Below are 10,154 nucleotides of genomic sequence, written 5' to 3' on the forward strand. Positions count from 1 at the left end.
CTGTCCCTCTGCAACTACCTACTAGGCAATTTCTCCTTTAACTATATTTCCACAGCTGAAATGATCTCTGTTACTAATCTGCTGCTGCATAAATCTGTGTCAGACACATTAGAGAAGGGTCTGTATTATTGCTCTACACTACAGTGGCGGTGTGAATTATGTAAAACGGTCTGACATTTTGGCAGGAAGACAACAACTTGTAAAATGTGGGACAGAACTAACCACTCTGTAGAAGTCATTGAGTCTATGTTACACCATTATTTAAACCTTAATGTTTCATGTTCACTCTTAAAGAATTAAACTTGAGATAACTAAGATAAGTCCTATGAGATAGCATTTATAGAATGTGCATACTTTGGGAGAATTCTTAGATATGATTATGTCTCTAAAGATGATTTATAAGTATTCCTATGCCATAGTAAGAAAATGTAAATTAAAATAGGTTAAACATTAGGCAGTAGGAAAATGTAGCAAGGAATCAAATGCACCAAGTGTGAAGTCAGTACAAAAATACATCCATAAAGTCATATATTTGTAAGTAATGACTGCAAATAAGGCTTTGAGCTTTCTAGTAGCCAACATAAAGAAGCAACCGTTGCAATAGCTTGGTCATTCCAAGTTCATAATCCTAGATGTGAGTATTTAGAGGGATCTGTAGAATTTCATTTCAGTGAACATTCAGCTATAATTAAGTTTCATGACCGATTCTGTGTTCCCAGTGTTAGGCATACTCTATCCCTGGCAAGAGAAGAAAAGCTCAAAAATTCATTGCATAAAAAAATGATACATATCCTAGGTCAAAATTTTACAATAATGAAATAATTTCTCCTGGAAATTCTGTAACAGTATTAAGTGCTTACAGTCATACTAAGACCTTTGACTTTCACCTGTCTGTGATCATAACCAACTCAGAATGGTTCCCATCTAAGCCTTTGCAGATCTATAGGTTTACTAAATATAATTGTTTATTATATTCAGCATGATGCCAATGAATCCAGAATTTTTCCACTGGTATTTTATAAGTAACTGCTTGGTACTGAAATTCTCCAAATCTTATTATTCCAATTATAACTTTTAATGCATTTTTTATTATATGTTACCTATTTGGTAGATTCTTATTTTTAAGGCTTATTCTTCATAAGTATAAGATTACAAAGTGTAAGGAAAACAGTGCAGTACCATTTACAGTATATGTATGTATTTATCTTCCAGAGTCATAAATTCATAATCTCATTCAAATGTAAAATGTGTATAGTGAAAACGTGGGTAACAGCATGAAAGAGGAGGAAACAGGTCAGAGATAATGAGAAGGAAAAGAGAACAAATAAAAAGGAAATGTATTGTTTAAGCCATTTAGAGTAATATTTTGTTTCTGAGTCTTCATCAAAATCACAAAGCAGTTTCTGAATACGAGTGTAATTATACATGCCTCTTTATTTGCAGTAATTTTATTTTGGCATTTTGAATTGAATCACCCATTAAGATATTACTTTAATGGCTGAATTTATTAAATTATTTGAAACAAATCATATAAGGAGATAGGCATGCTTCCCAAGAAATCTGTTCTGAACAAGACAAGTGTACTTCATTTTAACAAGAAATTCAAAAGTCTGTTGCTAGATTCCAAAAAATTCTACTGTGCTATGTTGCATTCACACAACTAGTCTCTAATTTTACCAATTTAGTTCTGACACATCGAGTATAAATTTGTGTTTGAAGGCCTCACTTGGCTAAGTTTTACAGGTGTCCATATTGTTCTGACTATGATGAAAGGTGACATTTGGGCCATTGTGGATAAGCTTGTGCTATATCTTAAAAGTATTCACGATTTCCTTTTGTTCTGGTTCAATTTCCATGTCTAGATCATGTTCTTCCACCTACTGACACATTCATTTTACCGTCAGAGCCTGCATAGTAGTATATTTCATAGACTGAGTATTTGTTGGACATAGTCACCCAAGCTCTACACACGGTACCCAACCAACATGTCATAGCATTCAACCTGGCTTAGAGGTGACTTTAAGAAACTGTGAGGAAACCCAAACAAGGGCGCTCAGGAGCACACACATCACCAATAGTTAGAAGCAGTCCTCTTTTCAGATTGAGATTGCAACTGATGAAAGCACATGTGAAGAGTATTTAAGAGAAAAGAGAATGGCTTCCTAGCCAACCAGATCAGTCAAACAAACCCTGGTGATTGTTGGAGTGACAGAACCACATCCAGGTTGACCTCATAACCTCTGAGTTATATCAGCACTTCTGAAGTGTCCATTGGGATTAAAAGAGTGGGAAAGAGCAAGACATAAAGCTAGGGTGACCATATAGTTTATTACCAAGACGAACGAGTTTGATCATAAAAGAGGGTGATACTAATAATTACTCTGGGAAAACAAGCATAAACCAGGACTGTCCTGGGAAAACTGGAATATATAATCTCCCTAGGTAGCACTAACCCAATTACTTTCTTCAAAAGGTTCATATTTAAATATAGGAAGCCCAACAAATAAGTGCACAATCTGTATAAATTGGTAAGCCACGAGAAATGTAAGTTTAGGAGTGTGCTGGGGAGGACAGTGGGTCAGTATGCTTAATAATATTGTGGGAAATAGTTTCAGCTGCCTGTAATTGAAGAATGAATTGATTTAGAATTGAAAACTCTTATCTGCTCAAATAAAAATACCCTGGGAGACAGATAAAGTGAGAGTAAGTAATCTTACTTTTTCCACTGAGTATATGTAGTATTTACTCTTTCTGGCCACTAGGGGACCACTTAGGACTTTGCACATTGCATTGAATTGCTTGGACCATTCTGCATGTAGACTAAAGAGAGACAACAGGACACACACCATCAGGGGCCTGGTACACCTCTCTCCTAAGGAGCCCATATTTGTAATTTATTATATGATATCGTTGCCTAGGTGCTTCAAGTGTGTTAGTTGGTCTTTTCCAATTTATGGACTTCTTAGATGTGTCTGAAATCTTTGGCACATCCTACCAAATGCCTGGGACAGAGCTGCATGCTCAGTAAGAATCGAATCCACACTCTTTTCTTTTTTTGATTTGAATAACAGCCCTATCTGGGAACTGTCCTGTTCCTTCTCTAAGAGTTGAATTCTGATCTCAGGTAACATTTGAGCCCAGGGGAGAATAACAACAAAAATAAATAAAAATTATTACAAGCCTACTAGGTACCAGGTCTTATATATTATGTATCTATATAAAATTTCTAATCTTACAATTTCTTCCAAGAAAGTGTTATTTTTCCTCATATTAAAAATGAAAAATCTGAGACTTCGATTGACTGACTTACTCAAAGCCCAAGGCCATATAGATAGGACAAAGGTAAATTTGAACTGTTGTCCAAAATCCATATGCTTTCCACTGTTCCACAACAGCTAGAGAGGAATGACAATGAATCGCGTGGTTCTTATTATGACATCATGAATTCTAGTTTCTAAACAGGAACTCGCAAAGAGGAACTCTCTCACTGGCAGACCTTTGCATTTGCTGTAGACTCTGTACAGAAACCCCTATGCAATGCTGTGTGTCTCATAAGCTCCCACACATCCTCCAGCATCATCTACTGAAGAGGGAATCCAGGATGACTCCCTGGATCTCTCCCACCCAAGTCACTGAGGTGCCAAGGTGTGTGTAGGGGAGAGTGCCTGGGCTTCAGCACCCTCAAAATCTCACTGTTCAACAGTATTTGATGTGAATAAAGGACATTTTATTTTATTCTTTCTAATTTTGTTATTTTTATTATGATTTTATGTATTTATATAGGATAGATGATGATGATGATGATGATGATGATGATGATGATGATGATAGATGATAGATGATAGATGATAGATGATAGATGATTGATAGATAGATTAGACAGACAGGTAAGTAGATGATACATAGATAGATAGATAGATAGATAGATAGATAGATAGATAGATAGATAGATGATAGATAGATAGATAGATAGATACATAGATACATAGATAGATAAATAGAGATAGCGATAGAGATAGAGATAGAGATGATAGAGATAGAGATAGAGATGATAGAGATAGAGATAGAGATGATAGAGATAGAGATAGATAGAGATAGAGATAGATAGAGATAGATAAACTTCAAGGCCACACCCCTTGCAGCCACATAGCTACCAGTAAGTCATAACTATGTGGAAATTCTGGAGCAAACACACCCTCCACCCTCAATTATTACTATTGCTGTACTTATCATACCATATCGTGGATTTTTTTCATGAAACATATCTAAGAGGTGTGAGAAGACAATGTCATATCTTATTCATCTCTGAATTCCCATTTCTCAGCATACTTACTGCCACATAAGTGATCCAAAAAAAAAAAATGCCATCTGGATATGGCCTGAGTGCTAATTTTATTTCCAGTGGAAAATTCAGTGCCTTTCTCAAAATTTCCAGGGAGGTCTCTAGCTATGACTTTTGAAAATATTTGCCTGTAACAACTTTTATGTCCAGCATGGGGCATCTGCTCCTTTATCCCTGCCCTGACATTGATCCAAATAACCTTTCCACAGAGAGGTTTTATATCACAGCAAGACCAACACAATTAAAATTGAATATTAAACATTCCTTTAGTGATATTGTCATGTTTCCCTGTCATTCGTTCTCTCCTGTCTAATTTCTGTTCTCTCTACTCAAGTGTCTGTTCATTTCTAAGTTGAGCTATTTCTGTTCTTTTCTTTTTTCCTGCTAATCTATATGCTAAGGTATCACCTGCAATCCTAAGAGACTTAGAGAATTGTTTTCAGAAATTAAAGTCTTTGCTAACTCTTAAGATAAAATACAATTTTTAATTTCATAATGGAAGGAAGGAAAGAAGGAAAGAAGGAGCGAGGAAAGGCGGAGAGAAGGAGAGAAAAGAAAGAATAAGGGAGGGAGGAGAGAGAAAAGCACGGAAGCCGCTCACAGCCCATGACTATTTTATAAATGCAAAGAGAAATTGTATAAGTGTGAAGAGAGATTGTATTTCTGTCTCCAAACTACCATCAACCTCTAACTAAATGATATAACTTACCTGAAGCATAGTCTTTCATTCTCTTCCTCCCTCTCCCCACTTTAATGATATATAATTAACATAAAGAGCACACATTTAAAGAGTATAGTTGGATTTTTTGACATGTGTACATACATGTGAAACCATAATCACAGTTAACGTAATGAACGTATCTATCGCCCCAATGTTTTCTTGTCCCTAGTGTGGGAGGAAAGCATTCAGTCTTTCATCATTAAGTATGATGTTAGCTACAAATTCTCCATAGATGCTTTTATCAGATTCAGTAAGTTTCTTTCTCATCATAGTTTCTAAGAGTTTCTTTTTTCTCCCTCTTAATCAGTAATGATGGTTGGATTTTTTCGAATGCTTTTCCTAGTGAGATGATTATAACGATTTTCTTTTTTGGATGTTCAAATGTTAAACCAACTTTGCATTCCTGAGATCAACCCAGCTTGGTCATGTATTATCTATCCTTTATATATACAGTTAAATTTGATTTGTTAAAATATTATTTAGAATTTTTGTGTCTATGCTCTTGAAGAATATTGGTCTATGTTTTTATTTTCTTGCAATGTCTTTGTCAGGATATGGTATTTGGCTAATTCTAGCCTCATAAAATGATTGAGAAATAATCTCTTCATTTCAGATAAAAAATATACAGAGAGAGAGAATGCTGATTTGTGGAGCTAAAAATATAACTTCAATTTTCCGTATTTAAAAACAGTTATTTTTCAATCTTCTTTTCTTTTGCATATTTCTCATATGATTTGCTCATATGATTTGGACTTTATGTTCCTCACCTTGAAAAGTGATCAACTTTCACTGTCTTTCTTAAAATAAGACTCTGAAAAGAATACAACTGTAATATCTTATCTCTCTATTGAACAGCAGGGCTTTCACGTCCTTTTGCCTTGTCACTTGTTTTATTAATGCAGCCAAGATGGCTTTAATACAAACTAAACACTTCTCCACATCCCTGCCATAAAACCATGTTATTGTGTCAAAACCAAAGCCTACATGAAAGGCCCTTTTTCCCTCAGAATGAACTTTACTCTGTCCTTATCCAAATAAACCACATTCTTCTTCTTAAACCACAGACCCAGGGCAGATCTAAGGAGTGAAAACTTCTTATCTTTTTGCTGAGGACTACACTAAATGTAGAAAGAAAACCTGTACCAAAAAATATATATATATATATATCTTTTGTTGGGATGTATTCCAAGATTGCCTTTTAAGTAGCCTTAGAAGTCAAGTTACAAGCCAAAGGCAAGATCTAGGAATCATAAAAAAAAAAAAATTGAGGCTGTGAGTGATTGGATAACTACAATTATTGGCACCAACAGTACAATTTCTATCTCCTGTTTGTACTGGTCTTTTAATTTAAAACAATAATATTTGTTACTTGTTCTTTGGCCTAAGTAAATTTAAAAAAAGACTGACTGATTCAGAGTAGCAAATATGTCTTAAGATGGCTGGTAGTACCTGTCTCCCAAGTATATATCTTTATCCCAATAGGAAATGGTGCGACTACAGCAAGGAATTTGTGGGTTAGCTTTATCTAAAGTTTATCAACTTTTTGGTAGAGAATGAGCTCTAAAGAAATTTAGCAGAATGATTGGTAAAGAGTAGATAATGTGTAAGTGTTTGCTGCACAAATGAGTAATTAAATAAATAATCAAAATATAAAAAATAAAAACATGAGAAAATGAATGAATAGGTGCTGTAATCATCCAGGATAAATGGATGAAGAAATAGACAGTACCATTAAGTTAGGATAATTCAGGGAGGGTTTATATACAAAGCACTGATTTCAAAGACACGAGTAAGCTGTAGAGGAACCATAAGGGATGGTGCAGAAATTCTGGGCTAATGGAAGTAGAGCAGTTGCCACCTCTAGACCTAAAGGATAAGGCGAGGGTGAGCGCATGGAGGATGGAGGCCCACTGATGTAATCTGTGCAGTTCAGCCTCCCCAGGCAGAGAGCAGGGAGGAGGAGAAGGATGGAGAGTGGATCTAAAGGAATAAACAGAGGGTATTAAGTACAAATGGGTTGTGCACCAGGCCCAAGAGCAATTAACTCCGGAGAAGGAATAGCTGTCAATGGAGCAGTCTGAGCTTCAGGCTGTAGAAGGATTGTCTGAATAAGTTTATATTAATAGGTAGGAAAGAAGTAGCACTTGAATGTTATTGTCTGGAGCACTGATAACACCAGAATGTTAATGATACCCTCCTCTCCCTCAAAAAAATGTCTGACTTCAAATTTACCAAAGACCAATTTGCAAGCAGGTCAACAGGAGGGACTCAGTACGCTTCCCTTGATGGCAACCAGGAGGTGGTAGAGAATAATACAAGGAACTTTTAAAATGGTCCCGAGTTGGTATATTGTCGATTGATCTTTTTTAAAACTAAAAACAAAATAAATGCTTCTTAAAACCTAATTTCTTAAACCAACACCAAAATAAGAATTCTGAACTAAAAGAACATGAGCATCTACTGTACTAGTTTCTAAAATCGAATAGTCTCCTCCAAGCAAATTTACTATTATGATTTAATAGCAGACAGGCAGCGGCCTCTAATCTCTCAGCACATGCCTTTCCCCTTTGCTCATGTTAGTCTAGTGATAAATGATGTAGAATTTTTCAGAGAGAGAGAAAATTATGCCCAATATAAAAAGTGGTTGAAAAAGCTGATTACAGAGTCATTAGCCCCTGTGGGCTCATTTTATTGCTATAAAGTCATCATTCAAGTAGACATATATTTAGCTTCTGTGGCCTTCATTTGTGGTAAGCAAAATAACCTCAGACCAGAAAAAAAAAAATTAAAAAGGGAGCCCAAGTTCAAAGTTCCTTTTTTTAGTGATGTGACAGCCAATTTACTAAATTAGAAAAGCCCAGAACAGAAGCAGAGAAATGTCATCGACTTGTGTTCTTTGGACTGTGTCCTTTTCAGAGCACATCTGGAGACAGATTTACTCCTAGATCACGTATTCTGTGAGGGACACTTGAGATGCAACATGTGGCCAGAAGAAGATACCAAGCAAGGATGGTGAGGAATTTATACGTCTTGGCATATGGGAAATAGTTGAAGGAACTGGACACATTTAGCCTAGAAAAAAGAATCCTATATAAAACAAAAAGTATTTTTATTTAATTTTAGGGCTGACTATGAAAAACAGATTGATTTATTCTCTGACCAGTCCATAAATTTATGGACAAACCCTTTCGATTCAAGGTGAAATATTTATTTATTCTTTCACTTGATATTTATTAATCAAATGTAATTTTATGTTATTGTGCTAGGTTCTAAAAGTTAAAGGAGAATTTATCAGCAAAACTCTGTGATTTAAAAAATCGTGAGCTTCATATCAGACACTGTTTCTAATCAGACACTGAATGACCATCTGTGAGTAAGTATTATAGAAGGGAGAATGTCTGTGTTCCTTAATTTAACGTGCGTATAAATCACCTAAGAATCTAGTTAAGTTGCAGATTGTGTTTTAGTAGATCTTTGCTGGGGCCTGAGATTTTGCATGTTCAACAAACTCCCGAGTGATTCGGATGCTGCTGGTCCATAGGCCACACTTTGATTAGCAGGACATTAAGGTTACTGCCTTTCCAACATTCTCCAATTTTAGGGAGAATCGGCAGATATATTTAGTGTCATCTGAAATGTAATGTCTCACCTTTCAGATAAAGAAACAAAATTAGAAGACATTTTCTTGTCATATATCTGTTAGAAGAAGGGTGAGAGCATGGAGCTGGCTTGGAGTTTGGCTCTACTTTCCACCTTGCTACTGAATCCAGATGAAGTATGTTAAACTGCTTTGTCCATCCCATTAATATAAACTACAGACCATCTGAAAAAGGATATACCAGTATACAGTCCCCATTGAAAATCTTAGTTCTCAGCTACCCTCCCTGGCCTTCCCTCACACATAACCCCATCCTGTTGCAGCCCTTCATTTACTCTCTTTCTGCAATTCTGGTTTTGTTTGGTTTGCCCTTCAGATTAGATATTTACTACTTTTTTCCAGGTTCAACTTAGAGTATTTTAGCAACGATCTGGGTGTTACCCATGCTCCTCGGTAAACATTCTTGCTCTTCGGCTTATAATTAGTTTCCTTGAAATTGTTTATGCCACCAGATTCTTCCGTTCTGAGTGAGGATTGGACAAATCAAGGCTATTGAGATCAATTTGCCACTTCAGATGACCCAGAATAATTTCACGTTTTTAGAAATTATTAGAAAGGCAGAGTTCATCTACATAATTTCCAAACACGGTCTGTTTTTCCTCTGAAAATAAAAGCTAGAGAAGAATATTGACAAAACTGATATTAAAGATTCATCTGGTAATGCTGGTTACAACCTTTAGAAAAAATGGGATGCTTCCTGGGAAGGAAAATTAAGAATTTACAAGTATAGAGATGTATTCCCTTTCACAGATTAAAGCTCCAAATAACGTCCTCTGTCAAAAATCCATCCTTAGGGTGTTTCTACAAGGTTTAGAAAATTTGACTACTAAATTGAATAAATTGAAAAGAATGGACACTAAGAAAATAATCATTGAGAGAAAATGGAGTGATTTGAAAACGAATAAGCTAATTCTTAACACAATTGATCTGAACAATATCCCTCAATTTAAACATACGTTAAAATATAGTGGCATAGAAAGGTGGCCATTCAACAAATATTTATGTCCACCATCTATAAAATCTGACAGAATTTATCTGAAGATCATCACTAACAACTTGATATATTCTATTTACTTGCTTTGTATTATTAGACTTGCTTCCCCCCAAAGTTATAAAATCTTACCAACAAGGACTATGTCTTGTTCTTCCTTTACTTTCTCTTCAGTGCTAGGCACCTATTGGGGATATAAAGAATGCTTGCTTTTTCATTATTGAAGATATTAAGGCAAATATTTTACCAGCAAGAGATATTAAACCCGCTTTCTATTTGATAAGAAGTGAGTCCGTTGTAATTGATGCTAAGGGGGTGAGAAATTGTAAACATAGCAGAGACCTTTTTGGATTGTTGTTTTGAATTCTAAAAAGAAGGGAGGCAGAAATTCTTTGGCATAGATGTGTGCAGCCACCTGCTTACCTATTAGAGAGAATTAGAG

This window comes from Pteropus medius, unplaced genomic scaffold, assembly GCF_902729225.1.
Source record: "Pteropus medius unplaced genomic scaffold, Ma_sr-lr_union100, whole genome shotgun sequence".
NCBI lineage: Eukaryota > Metazoa > Chordata > Mammalia > Chiroptera > Pteropodidae > Pteropus > Pteropus medius.